The following is a 15,988-nucleotide window of genomic DNA, read 5'->3' as shown; positions in this document are numbered from 1 at the left end:
TTGCATAAGTAATGGAGACCTCCACCACATTGATTGATGTTTTAATCCCCTTGAGTTCTGTCATGAGTGTTTCCAAAGTAACAGTAGTTTTATGTGTCTTCATTGGTGTTGATGTCTTAGAGGTTGACCCTTTCAAAAAATTATAGTTGTCAGAAAGAAATCAGTTCAGAGTTTCAGTTAGTTTAGAGTTTAGTTTAGAGTGTCACACATGGCAATAAAATAATATACCATCCCCAGTAGCAAAATCAGTCCTCAAATCCAAAAATCCTGTGTTGCAAAGTGATGCTATAACCTTACAGCAAAGTTGAATATATATATATATATATATATATATCTATATATATATATATATATATATATATATATATATATATATATATATATATATATATATATATATATATATATATATATATATATATATATATATCTGTAAATATCTGTGTATATATATATATATATATATATTCACTGAAAAAACCATAGGTTTCACACCAGTTATATGTCACTGACCATGTCATGAGTGATGTAATATGTGACGTCATCAACAGTGCATTGCAGGCGCGCAAGTTATAGTGAGTCCAACTAACTATAACGTGGGAATTTCAATGGTTTTATGTCAGTAAAATTTCCAGGTAACTATAACTGGTGTAAAACCTATGTTTTTTTCAGTGAATTTAATAGGTTTTTTAAATGCTAATTCCTAACTATAACTGGTGTGAAACCTATGGTTTTTTCAGTGAATTTCAAAGGTTTTTTAAATGCTAATTCCTTTCTATATCGAGTTTCTAACTTTTTTTTTTTTTACAATTTGCTATTTTGTGTAAGTATTCATTTTTGATTTTTTTTTATATCATTTTTTTTTGTGCGCTCTGGGTGCGCGCTCCGGTAAGCTCTCCGGTAAGCTCTCCGGTAAGCTTTCCGGTAAGCTCACCGGTAAGCTCACCGGAAAGCGCACCCAGAGCGCTACTTTCGTTCGCGAAAATAAATATGAATGAAAAGTTAATAATAATGCAAAACATTTCGTACCATACAAATAAAATCATTTTTTTTTATAAGGAAAATGATTATGCATTTCCGTAAAAGTTTGATGACGTCACTTCGGCGCGCAACGTAAGCGCCCTCGATAGCGCCTACGTTCGCGCCGCGTATGCGCCTCGGAAGCGCCTACGTTCGCGCCACGTATGCGCCCCGGAAGCGCCTACGTTTGCGCCGCGTATGCGCCCCGGAAGCGCCTACGTTCGCACCACGTGTGCGCACCCGGAAGCGCTCCGGAGCGCGTAGCGTAAGCGCGTCGGGTCATGTGACCTTAAAATAACACTTTTCGTTGGTTGCTAACAGTTTTTTTTACAAAGAATGAAATCCCCACCCATTTCCTTCACTTCTTCTTTCACTTTTGTGACTGCAAGACCTGCCTTTTTGTCTCCAGGAAATTTCTTGGTTTTACAATGGCTGCCAGACAATCCAGCAGTGAGGATGACCCTGAATTCATCAATGAAGAGCCTCCTCAACGAAAAGTTAAGAAACATTTCATTTGGAAATTTTTTCAAATACCACCTGGACAAAAAAAGGTAAATGCTCCAAAAGTGCAGTGCAGGATCTGCAAAGAAGAGCTGTCACGAGGTAACCCTTTGAAAAAGTACTCTTTTGGAAACTTCACAATGATCCGGCATGTGGAGAGGAAGCACCCCCAAAATTTTGCCCGGGAAAGTGTCAGGGCTCTGGCACAAGAGGTTCCCAGTGATGGGGCCTCTAGTGCGATGCGTCACTTTTCTGTGCGCACTCCTTACGACATTCCAGATGTGTCATATTTAATGTATGACGAATCATGTCGCAAGGAGTTACAGATACGTCAGTATTTCTGACGTATCTGTAAACACAAAAGTGACGCATTGATGGAGTGCGTCACAAAAGTGACGCAACTCCAGTAATGCGTCCTTTCACATGGGGAAAGCACCATGTGAAAGGTCTTGAGGCAGGCGTAAGATTTTGACGCAACAGCATCCTAAAAGTGACGCAGTGAAATCTCATAGATTTCACTGCGTCGCTATTACCAAGCTTTTTGCGGGGGAACGCCCCCTCTGCATACATTATACCTGACGCAGATATAATGTGGCGCAGGGTTTTAAAAAGTGACCCATCTACCTAGATTCGTCACTTTTTAAATATGGCGCTTTTTTTTACACCACTGGTGCGTCACAAAAAGTGACGCACAGGCGGCGCAAATCTGGCAGCGCAAGGCCTTCATAAATATGGTCCTGGATTTTCCCCTTACTTCGCTCCCCGGTGCGCTTACCGGTGCGCGTACCGGGCGCTCCCCCCGCGCAAATCGAAAAAAAATATTTTTTTAAAATGCCCCGCGGGACCCTATTTTAGCCCCCACATTAAACCTAGGGGGTCAGGAGGGGGTCTACCCTGCCCCCTTATGGTCAATTCCCCCCTTTATTTTTGCCACCTCTTGTGTCTCGATTTTACCGAGACACAAGATGGCGGCCGCTCCAGACTGTTTAGAATGTTTACAGACACCCAAGAGCCAATCAGCTTTCTGCGCGCAAGCCGCGTGTCACGCCTGGTGCGCTCCCCGGTGCGCGCACCGGAGCGCGCCTATAGATATATATATTTTTTTGAACCTATATTACTCAAAATCCACTGGAGCACATATATTGAGACATAGCAAAGGCACATCGGGCTACTAGTCCCTACAATGTTGCCAAGTTTGGTGTAAATCCATTCAGCCGTTCGAGGAAAAAATGAAATCGACTGCCCTATGGAAATTAACATGGGGAAAACGCGTTTTGGGACCCCCCTTTTATCTCGGCCCCCGCTTGACGAATCCCCCCCCCAACTTTCAGGGAAGGACCGGAACTCGGCGAGGCCATTTTGAGGAAATTTTCGGGCAGATTCGTCAACCGGCGCCAAAGTTATTCCAAATAGAATTTTGAGATTTAACATTGAAAAAAATCTTAACTATAACTACCTACTGGCGACTGCCAGTAGGTAATAATATATATATATATATATATATATATATATATATATATATATATATATATATATATATATATATATATATATATATATATATATATATATATATATATATATATATATATATATATATATATATGTCCGCTCAAACAACACCACAAGTACGAATCACTCTCAAAGCGGGTGCCAACAACGCGATGGTGTCCGCGTCAACAAATCCAAGCTCCAGTTCCTTCAAACATACCCAGCCGGGTTGGAAGGAAAGTCAGCACTTCAGCACTCACGAAAACAGCAGCAGCAGTTTCAGCAGAAAAATTTTTTTCTGCTGAAACTGCTGCTGCTGTTTTTGTGAGTGCTGACTTTCCTTCCAACCCGGCTGGGTATGTTTGAAGGAACTGGAGCTTGGATATATATATATATATCCGGAAAACTGCTCAGGAACACCGCTTCCCACGTGGAACTCCAATAGGCAGGAAACAAGCAGACACGAACCCAGGCTGTGTGCATAAAATATGTGCGTTTATTTGTTGACAGCCATAACGCGTTTCACCACCAGAGTGGCTTGATCACATGATATATATTTTTATATATATATATATATATATATATATATATATATATATATATATATATATATATATATATATATATATATATATATATATATATATATATATATATATATATGTATATATTTAAGATCATATTTTACATATTCCAATATCTTTACTCCTGTCTCATTATGCTTCCTTTCTTTTTTCCCTTTCACCCTCTATTCTTTTTTCCTTTTGCTTTCTTTTTCTCCATTCATTCAATAACAAAATCACTATATGTTTTACAATAGCATGCATTGTTTATAATGTAATAGTATTCTTAATGTATGGACTGATATTTCACATCTTAGAATGGCAAGTATTTGACATCTTAATATCTGATCAATTGTCTTGCTTCTCTATTTAACCTTAGCAAAATCCTTTTAAACTAAACAAACACAATATTTCTCCTATGATTTGTTCCCCAACTGTGAAAGACCTCCCATTTATAACTCATAATTATGCATGGTAACTTACAAAATTGAGTCTCATCCTCTCAGTATATCAAAGGTTGGGTCGACCAGAGTCCTTGTAGCAATTCATTTACATAGTATAATATGTGATGTTTATGTATTAGTGTTTCAATGAAAATAACCAGTTTTATACATTTTTAGTGGCAAAATATTACCTAAATATAAATGAGTCTCAGAGGCTGAGATATCACTCCTCCAACATATCTCATATATTCTCAAATAAACAACTTAGTCTGAAGTGTTTTATTAAGATACTCATCAATGGTATTTAAACAAAACATCAAATTATAGATATTGAGATTCACAGACATCAAATTTTTTATATCTTGACTTAAATATTGTGATGCAAAAATATTGTTGACAAGAATATGGATTTTTTTAGGTAAGTAATATTGTTTTCGAGAATGTCTGTGTTTTAAAAATCGTATTCAATAATATAGGTGATACAAATTTTGTTTTTTAATTATCTTTATGTGTTTTAGTTCAGATATAAATTTTATATGTTAAATATTGTTTGTATAATTGATGACCATACTTTTCTAGTTTGCAATAGCAAGTTATTTGTAATTTCAAATGTAATGGTTAATAGCAATTTATAGTGTTGGAGTGGATTGTGAGGTTTGTACGGGTACAGAGTGGGAGTAATTAGTAATACATTTTTATTTTAGTATATATTTTAATATTGATAATTCAATATGTAATTTGTGCATTTATTAGAATGTTGATTCCTATTTTAGTTGCAGATTGTTAGGTTTGTAGAGGTATAGGGTGGGAAGTTAATTAAGTAATAATTGGTTAATGATTCATTATTATTTTTTTCGTAATTTAACTGATTTTTAATTATTTAACTAATGCAATTATATTTTTAAAGTTATATTTTAAGTTTGTTTTTTGTGTTTGTTGGAGTATAGTGTGGAAACCTAATTAAATAATAAATTAATAGAATGTTGTTATAATTCAAAATGAATTATTAAAGGCTTAAATAATTATGTCAATTGGTTAATTGGCTATCTCATAACATACATATTTTTTTATATATATTTTATTCATTTCAGGTTGGCTTGGTTGGTATTTTACCAATTCAAAGCCATAATACTGTGCCTGGAGTTGTAAAAGACTTTTGGCATTTTATAGTTCAGCATGGATAGCACTGTGCTAGTCCTTTGCTTCAAAAAATTGCTGTAGAAATGGCAAAAGACTTTGTTCCTTTCTATCTCGGCGTTGATGGCACTGTGCTAATCCTACGCTTAAAGACTATGATAGAAAAGCATACATTTGAGGTGAGAAAATTTAGAGTGTTTCTGGTGTCGAGAGTGCTCTATGCAGGAGCTGCTTGCCATCTATATTAGAGAACTACCCAGAGTTCTGTTCTTCTCTGTATATATATGTATATGTATATGTATATATATATATATATATATATATATATATATATATATATATATATATATATATATATATATATATATATATATATATATGATTCACAATCAACTCTCTCTTACTCGAAAGGAAGACAGCACTCACAGGATTAATCTTCAGCTGTGTTTAGTCTTTAGTGGTACAAAATGGGGTGGTGATGGACGGAGCATCTGAATCAATCAAAACACTCACACCCAGTCAAAAGATATGGGTTTAATCCATCACCGTTCTTTAGCCCACTCTGCCACCCCAGTTCAGACATGGCTATATGCAAATAAGTCTGATCCTGTGCCTCATGGGAACAGTCCAGCCCGAACTGCCAAGCCATGTCTTCCCTGGAGCGGAAACAAGCTTCCGAAGACCGGTTTCTGGCATTCCAGCCGTCTTCAGCCCGGCTTGCTTGAATCCAGTGGCAAAGTGAGCAAGGGACTCACGTCTGAGCATACCCTGCCACACTTATGGCAGCCAAAAGTGGTTCAAAAGGGGGTGGTGATGGACGGAGCATCTGAATCAATCAAACACTCACACCCAGTCAAAAGATCTGGGTTAAATCCATCTCCGTTCTTTAGCCCACTCTGCCACCACAGTGCAGACATGGCTATATGCAAATCAGTCTGACCCTGTGCCTCATGGGAACAGTCCCAAAAACAACAAGTGATGGACTGAATGTGGATCAATGTCACACACTCCCCCAGTCAAAAGATCTGGGCCCAAATCCATCGTTTTTTTGCACTCCACACCACCCTGGGTTAGACAATGGCGATATGCAAATCAGCTCTGACCCTGTTGCCCCATGGGAACAGTCCAGTCCGAACTACAAAAGCCATGTCCTTCCCAGAACGGAATCAAGCATCCGAGGACCGGACCGGTTTCGAGGTAACACCTCTCATCAGCCCGGCTAGCTTGACTCCAGTGGTGTGGAGTGCCTGGGACCCACGTCTGGGCATCCCCAGCGCACATAGGGCGGCAATTGCAAAAACAACAAGTGATGGACTGAATGTGGATCAATGTCACACACTCCTCCAGTCAAAAGATCTGGGCCCAAATCCATCGTTTTTTTGCACTCCACACCACCCTGGGTTAGACAATGGCGATATGCAAATCAGCTCTGACCCTGTTGCCCCATGGGAACAGTCCAGTCCGAACTACAAAAGCCATGTCCTTCCCAGAACGGAATCAAGCATCCGAGGACCGGACCGGTTTCGAGGTAACACCTCTCATCAGCCCGGCTAGTTTGACTCCAGTGGTGTGGAGTGCCTGGGACCCACGTCTGGGCATCCCCAGCGCACATAGGGCGGCAATTGCAAAAACAACAAGTGATGGACTGAATGTGGATCAATGTCACACACTCCCCCATTCAAAATATCTGGGCCCAAATCCATCGTTTTTTTGCACTCCACACCACCCTGGGTTAGACAATGGCGATATGCAAATCAGCTCTGACCCTGTTGCCCCATGGGAACAGTCCAGTCTGAACTACAAAAGCCATGTCCTTCCCAGAACGGAATCAAGCATCCGAGGACCGGACCGGTTTCGAGGTAACACCTCTCATCAGCCCGGCTAGCTTGACTCCAGTGGTGTGGAGTGCCTGGGACCCGAACTGCCAAGCCATGTCTTCCCTGGACCGGAAACAAGCTTCCGAGGACCGGTTTCTGGCATTCCAGCCGTCTTCAGCCCGGCTTGCTTGAATCCAGTGGCAAAGTGAGCAAGGGACTCACGTCTGAGCATACCCTGCCACACTTATGGCAGCCAAAAGTGGTACAAAAGGGGGTGGTGATGGACGGAGCATCTGAAGGATGAGGAACTTCTTCCTCGGTTTCAACACGTAACGCGCTGCGCAGCCCCATTTTAAGCTGCTTTGCATTTTTCCATAGTAATCATAGAAGGACAACGCTGACGCCACAATGCGCGCGCCATCTTGGAAGTATGTCCTTCCCAACCTTTAGAGATACATAGTCACAACCTAGGTTTTTTATCATTCACAATAAATAACTTAGCATTCCATTTCCAAAATAATACATTGTTAGTTTGAAATGTACAATCTTGCCATGGATTTGCAATCGCAACCTCTGTTATGAGGTTGGTGTCTGTTTTTAATACGTGCCAGTTTTATCTCATGATTTTTCTCAAACTGTCTGCGTCTTGTGAGAAAGTAGTTATCATACAAAACTTTTCATTGTTGCCTCCGTGTGTCTTCTTTTTTAACACGTCCTCTCTCATCAACCTTTTTACTCTTTTAAGAGTGTTCTCTAGAAGTTGAGAACTATAGCCTCTTGCTGTAAATCTCTTTAAGCTGTCAGAGGCTGCTAGATTGAGGTCACACTCCCTGGAGCAGTTACGTTTTAATCTAAAAAACTCTCCATAAGGGATACTATTTTTGAGGTTTTGTGGATGGCTGCTTGTCGCAATAGCATGCTGTTACCAGCAGTTGGTTTCCTGAATAAAGCAGTTGTTATTCTCCCTTCCTGTATCTCTATTCTCAGGTCCAAGTAGTTAGCTGCCACCAAACTAATCACGCCTGAGAATCGTAGATTGATGTCATTATCATTCAGGAGTGTTACATACTGTTCTGCTTCACTAACTGAGCCATTCCATACCAAAAACAGGTTGTCGATATATCTATACCACAACACTATTTTGTTGGACCATTTTTCGTTGGCAGGTGCCCAGGCCACCTGCTCCTCCTACCAGCCCACTAATACATTCGTGTAGCTGGGGGTGAAGCAGGTGCCCATGGCTGTTCCAGAAACCTGCCTGTACAGCTCTCCCTGAAAAAGAAAGATGTTATTATAGAGACAGTACTCAATCTATTCTCGCAGCATTTTGTTATGCAAAGCAAATTTTAGGTGACGTTTCTGCAAAAAATAATTCACTGCTTTTAGGCCTTGTACATGATCGATGGATGTATAGAGGCTTGTAATGTCCAAGACTATCAGACAGTAAGTGGGCTCCCATTGTAGCTTCTCAATATGGCAAATGAAGTCCGTGGTGTCCTTGATATAAGACTTAAAACCAAGGACTGCCTCAAATAGATAATGATCTAGAAATCTAGAAAGATTTTCTGTGAGGCTACCCATTGAAGAAACTATAGGTCATCCTGGCGGTCTATTTTTGTCCTTGTGCACCCTGGGTAGGTGATAGAAAGTGGGCAGAACGGGGTTGTTTGTCTGCAGAAAAAGGTACTCATCAAAATCCAGCTTCTGTTTGTCATGCCACTTTTTTATTAATGCGTGGAGTTGATGGATACTTTCATTGTACCTTTCCATTGATGTCAATTCATACCAGCTATGATCTCTCAATTGGCGCATGGCTTCTTCCACGTAGTGTTCCTGGGATAGAAGAAATATATTCCCCCCTTTGTCTGAGGGTTTGCAGATGATGGATTTATCTTCTTCCAAATTTCTTATCGTCAATCTTTGTGCTCTTGTTAGATTATCCCGCTCCTTAGTTGTGTTTTTATTTTCTCTGAAATCTATCAAATCCTTGATGACCAAGTCAGAGAAAGTATCTATCGCATCAGATGGCATCTGTGGCAAGGATTGAGAAGGTAATTTCAAACCGCTGCTCAGTGCTTCTTGCTCCACCTCAACTCGCTTTGTTCTCTGAGTTAACGTCATTGCTAATGGCGAGTTCTCTATTGAGACTTCCTGGCGTAGATCTTCCAATATTTCAGGGCTGTGAGATCATTCACGGTAAGTAGATCTGTGTCCTTTTTCTTAGATTTCAAAAGTTTCACTTCCTTTGTTGTTGGTCTTGTTTTATAGAATTCATGCAGCTTCAATTTATGAATAAATTTAAACAAGTCTATCCTCGTTTGAGTGTATTCCATATGGTTGTGCGGACAAAAGGTAAGTCCCAACTTCAATACTGATTCCTCAGTGGTGGTTAGTATTTTCTGTGAAAGAGAAAGAAAGAAGCAGGGAGTGGGGGGACGGGGGAGATGGGCACAATGGCACACATGCACAATTAAGTCCAGCACAAGTATAGACAAACAATGGCCAAAATGAAAGACACAAACAAGGAGCATAAGTCACACAACCGGGCAACATCACACCTTTGAACGAGCATAGAAGTGAAAACCACGGTGCATTCATACAGGATGTGCACAAAGATCGGTCGTGGGTGCTGTAAGATGTTTGCGACCGTGGTCATCATGGATGAGATGTCCAGCACGTGGCACATGGGCAGGTTCACTGTGTGTTACATTGACAAACAGCTGCTCCTCCCACCAAGAGCCCCAAAACTTTAGTAGGGTGCGCTGTTGTATCCTATGCACTCATACGGCACAGCATTGTGATGCCTATTTGAGCATGTCATGCTGAATTCCAACTACACCATGAAAGTACCGTTTGGTGGTCGTGGTGCATGCCACTTTACAACATCATCCGTTACGGCCCTTGTGGCAGGCCACACCAGAACACAGAGACACACTTACCGCACTTCCTGCACACGGACATGTCCGAGACACCCCGTTTCTCTTGCCGGATAGGCACACCCCTGCGCTGACCTGTGTACATCAGATCAGCACACGTCTGTTGTCCATGCAGGAGGATGCATGCGTAGCTACATGTCCAGGGTCACTGCCAACACTGAGGTGACATGGTAACATCTGCTGAAGACAGCACACTATGATGTTGCAGGGCCCATGCCTATCATGCTCACACTATTACCACATGGACACAGTTGCTCAGATGCAGGTTTGGGGGGGCGTTAGCGGTCCTGGGGCTGTTGTGATGAGTCTTCTGGCCCTCATGGGTATCCCTGTATCATGCTTATTGACTCTATGGCACCTGTGGGTGTTCTGGTGTGGCTGTTGGTTGTGTTTCCTTTCATGCTGCAGGTAGTAATACTGCTGAACACCAGCAGAAAGCAGGTGTAAAATCCCTGGTGGTAACAGGCCTTATCACCGGAATTTCTTTCGCATTGCAGTTGTTGTGAAAGTTGTAATGTGATTTTATCATGTGCAGAACAATATACTAACTGGGTAGTGCATCCCATCAAGATCCTGCGCCTGACACACTTTTCCTAATCATTATAAATACAATGAGATTTCTTCATTGATTTTGTGTGTACACTGTTAAGTGCAGCCACTACCTCAGTGCAATTGAATGCAGGTTTTTAGTATTTGGAATAAATTGCAAAGGTGCACCTCGTGCCTTTTTGCACGGAAATGGCTACTCTGCATTTCATTATCACCACGTTAATGCAACTAAAGATGAGAGAAATCTAACACAGTATTCAGAAGTTGGTGCAAACTGCGGAGATCACCACTATTCCCGCGATAAGTGCCCCAAGATTTAACACCATGGTGGATACCACCAAAAACCAGTCATAAGAACAAGAAAGAGTCACACAGCAGTTAAGAAAACAACCAAAAAAGTTAATATATTTTTTTTGTCAATCTTTAATTTTTTATAACCATAAACTATTTTCCCATTTTATTTTTTTATCAATATATATATATATATATATATATACTAGCAGCCCGTCCCGACGTTGCGCGGGAGCAATTAGGCTTCAGGGCCTCCTCCCGCCCCGCTTTTGTAACCTGCAGACGTCACTTTTTCCTCCTGTAATTTACTTTGCTTCAGGGCCCCCGCCCGCCCCACTTTTGTAACTTGCACACGTCACTTTTTCCTTGTGCACACGTTATCCACCCCCTTCCTTCCACTCCACCCAAGGGACGCAGGTTAAAACCCCTCTGGCTACACGTCACTTTTTCTTCCTTTTCCTCCTGTAATGCACCGTTTGTGTGACATTTGTAGTACACCATTTGCGTCCTCTTTCTTGTCCTCAGGCTTCCCCGACCGCCGGCCGCCCGTCCCGACCCTCGCCCTGCCCGTCCCGTCCCCTGCCCGGCCTGTCCCGTCCCCTGCCTGCCCCTACATGAGTGCCACTACCTCCGCCGGCGCTGCTCCCGCCTGTCCGCTCGCACCACCGCTCCTCCCCTGCGCCATGTCCGCCGCTCCTCCTCCGCCGACGGTCCTCTGCTCCTGACGTCACTGCTCCTCCCCGCGCCATGTCCGCCGCTCCTCGGACGCCGCTCCTCCCTGTGCTCCTAATGTGACCACGCACGTCGCAGCCAGCGCTACTTTTGAGTGACTACTTTTTTTTTTAATCTAATATTTTAAATAACGTTTATTTTTTTAATTTATGTAGCCTATAACCATCTACACACCCTGCCGATTGCAACGGTGTATCGGGTGTGTAGATTGGCGCAGTGGTTCCCAGTTTACCCGCCTCAAAGCCTGAAAGTTTCTGCTTTATTATAGTAGTATAGATATATATATATATGTATGTATGTATGTATGTATGTATGTATGTATGTATGTATGTATGTATGTATATGTGTATATGTATATGTATATGTGTATATATATATATATATCTACCACCAGGGTACTGTTGTTACCGCCCCTGCAACACCATTCCGAGGATCCGAACATTGGGGATTCTGGGACTTGTATTCTCTCGGCACACTAGGGAGGCCGCACAGGTGTGCTGAGGGGGCGCAGCGAGCCGGCAACATCGAGGCTTAAAAAGGTGGGACGCACTGGCATTGTGTTATTTTAATCCTGGGAGGCTTTTGGGCGCTTAACATCGAGCCAGAAATGCATTGGCCACAGATCACAATAAAGGCCTCCAATGTTCCCCCCAGGTCTCTGCTCCTTTTGTTATGGGAAGGAGGTTCCTGTCATGTATCCACGCATCTGCCAGAGACGCTTTACAGAGCACCCCGCTTCACCAAAGGATCCAGACTAAGCTGGCATGAGCTGTTGCAGTATGGCTGAGATACCCGCCACCCCCTCTCAACACAATCCCCAAGAGTGGGAATACTGAAACATTTCTGAACTTTTGGAAGGCGGGAGGGAGTTACCCTCCCGGCCGTATTTATTAAAATATGAAACAAAATTAAAAACATTAAAATAACAGTTTCATATCATGTACAATTTCATTTCCATATAACGATGTTTTGGCTGACCTTAACATATTTCTAATACAAAGGTTCTCCTAGCCGATACTAACATCCTACAAAACATTCTTAAATTGAAATTGTACATCCTAACGTTAAGGGCCAACGGCAAGGTCGTAACCGGTGTCAGATCCCTAAACCAGAACTACCCCCTCACTTGTGAGGGGCGGCCACACAGAGGACTGTACCTCATGTGCACATACCAATTTCCCTTGTCTTGACGGGGGCCCCAATTAACTCGACGCCATTTTAAGGTCGTCCGAGGACTCGTGTGGGGTGTCTAGAAGGTAGCGTGGACCCCCCTCCCCACCCCACACAATTTACCACATCTGCCGTCGCAGATGTCCTGGCCCCGGGAAATTCCCAGGAGGGGCCCGTAGCCCCTCCTATCCAGGGAGGGGCCTTGACCGCCTTCCCTTTCCTTTCGGCGTCCCATCCTTAGAAGGGACCGCCTCCCCGTTGAGGGGCCAATGGCCACCTCCCCCCAGGCGCTCCCATCCGTAATGGGTGACGCCCCCCCCATAGGGATCTTCCAATTACTGCTCACCGATCATGACCTTACCGCCCGACCGAAAATAAATACGACATTAAACTAAAAGGACTAATCGCTAAAAGACAGAAGATGCTCAATATGTGAACTGTTGAAACATCACTGATCAACACTGGTGCAAATACTTTATTCGATAAAACATACTGTAAGAATGTATCCACTTTATTGCACAATGAATCACAACTTTTAATCACAGCAACCTGTAAGAAAATCGAGTTACCATTTTATTGCATAATGAATCACAACTTTTAAACCAAGTAACCCGTAAGAAAACTGAGTCACCACATCACAACTTTACTTCAAACCACTTGCTGTCTCCAGGGGCTGGTGGGTGGGTCAAAATTGGCTCTTCATTCCTTCTCGAGCTCACGTGCAGCGGGGAGGTGCAGCTTCAGAGCACAGGAACAAGAGGATGCTACTTTGGCTTGTCGCTCCTTTTATCCATCTTCGGGCGGGCGTAAACCCGCCTCCGCCCGCCTCAGGGGGCGTGGCAGGCGGCTTCGGTGTCTAGGACCACCCACTCTAGGGCGGGAAAAGGCGCGCCCCGGCTACGCCGCTTCGGACATACCAGCCGGGACTCGCCTCCCGCCCAAGATGGCTTCCCGGGGGGATCGGGGTACTCCACCATACGTTCAGGGGGACCGATTGGTCGCCCCTTTCCATATGGCTGAGATACCCGCCACCCTCTCTCAACACAATCCCCAAGAATGGGAATACGGAAACATTTCTGAACTTTTGGAAGGCGGGAGGGAGTTACCCTCCCGGCCGTATTTATTAAAATATGAAACAAAATTAAAAACATTAAAATAACAGTTTCATATCATGTACAATTTCATTTCCATATAACGATGTTTTGGCTGACCTTAACATATTTCTAATACAAAGGTTCTCCTAGCCGATACTAACATCCTACAAAACATTCTTAAATTGAAATTGTACATCCTAACGTTAAGGGCCAACGGCAAGGTCGTAACCGGTGTCAGATCCCTAAACCAGAACTACCCCCTCACTTGTGAGGGGCGGCCACACAGAGGACTGTACCTCATGTGCACATACCAATTTCCCTTGTCTTGACGGGGGCCCCAATTAACTCGACGCCATTTTAAGGTCGTCCGAGGACTCGTGTGGGGTGTCTAGAAGGTAGCGTGGACCCCCCTCCCCACCCCACACAATTTACCACATGTGCCGTTGCAGATGTCCTGGCCCCGGGAAATTCCCAGGAGGGGCCCGTAGCCCCTCCTATCCAGGGAGGGGCCTTGACCGCCTTCCCTTTCCTTTCGGCGTCCCATCCTTAGAAGGGACCGCCTCCCCGTTGAGGGGCCAATGGCCACCTCCCCCCGGGCGCTCCCATCCGTAATGGGTGACGCCCCCCCCCCCATAGGGATCTTCCAATTACTGCTCACCGATCATGACCTTACCGCCACAGGCCGGATAGTTGACCGGCTATCCGGACCCCCCACAAAACACTCCTACCTAAAGGTCATGCTGTAAACTCTTTAGCCAGGCTACGAGGTCTCCTATGAGTAAAGCATTCCCCACCCGGGACAAATGGACCCCATCCTCCAGATACATACTGTCCCCCCGGATACAACCATGAGGAATCGAATGCAATGCACTTGTACGAAACAGTCTAGCCAACTTGTTATTTACCTTCTTCACCGAATGATTTATAGCGGACACAGAATTCGCCCCCCGCCACACCTTTCGTGGAATCATGTGGGACCATGCAATTGTGCACCCTGGAACCCTTCTCGCCAACCAACTTACTGTGGATAGTATTGCCTCGAGAAGTAGTCGTCTACCAGTGGTCACTAAATCATTGCCCCCAAGATGCACTATGATTATAGATGGCGGTGACCTTGTCCGCCCTAACAAACCCTCGACAAAAGGTTGAAACTGGTCAATACAGAGCCCGCCCCTTCTGTAGAAGGTCACCCTGTACCCGTATTTCCCAGCCATGTGAATCATGTCACCTGCTTTGAATACGTCCGCGGCACGCCTCACGTATGAGTGGCCCACGACCCACACCACTTTTTCCGCAGCCGGTGATCTCTGACCCCTGGTTCCCAGGTGTCGGGTCGACTGCACAGTCCGCCCCGCCTCGTAAGCTTGCGAAACTGAAAACCAAACAAAAACAAGAAGCGTGAGTACATGATTACAGCTTCACAACATGTGCAACCGCACATACCTTTTGTAACAATTCGAGGACCAACGCCCCAGTTGTTTCACTTTTTCCACACTCAGACCCCTGGCTGTAGCCTCTGTAGCAGCCCCTATCCGGAAGGAGTGGGTCCCAAAATCGCCCGGGTTCAAGCCCGCGGCCGAGATTGCCATTGCTAGTACCCGCTGGAACTGAAACCTCATCAGTGGGGTGGCATCAGTGTGCCTCAACAGGGTCCCCTCCCACGATGCCGCCTTCTGCGCCAAATATTCCTCAACGCATACGACGGGGCACATGGGAGATCCGGGACTCCGATGGACTACTATACTGTCCCCGATCGCACCCTGATCGGTCTTGGATCTGGGAAACGAGACCATCATCGTATCCCCCTTAACTAGAACGTGCTCTGGGCACAGTCCCCCCCCGTATCCTGCTTGTTCCTCGCCACCAGTTCGCTTACCCGCATAGCCCCATGGAAGGCTAATGCAAAAGCGGCCCTGAATAACACTGTTTCAGACTGTGATGAACAAGTCGCAGGGAGAACGGAAAATAACAGAGCCAACCTCTCCAGACCTATCGGGTGCCTTTCATCTACTCTGCGACCCTCAAGGCGTTGCCACCCACGCAGCGCTTTCTGTACTACGAAAGATGCAGTAGGGTCCTGGATCCCATGAGCCCGCGCCATGAAGGAAATGGCGGCCCGATGCCTCTGGGCCGTGGCTACCGATTTGCCTGCCTGATGTAACGACAGCAAAAACTTTACAACATATTCTTCCTGGCCCCAAAGCTCCCCCCTAGCCGAACCCAAAAAGGACTGATAAGAACGGA

Source organism: Lissotriton vulgaris, chromosome 7 (assembly GCF_964263255.1).
Source record: "Lissotriton vulgaris chromosome 7, aLisVul1.2, whole genome shotgun sequence".
NCBI classification, from domain to species: domain Eukaryota; kingdom Metazoa; phylum Chordata; class Amphibia; order Caudata; family Salamandridae; genus Lissotriton; species Lissotriton vulgaris.
The sequence above is the reverse complement of the archived record's forward strand: the minus strand, read 5'-3'. Positions refer to the sequence as shown.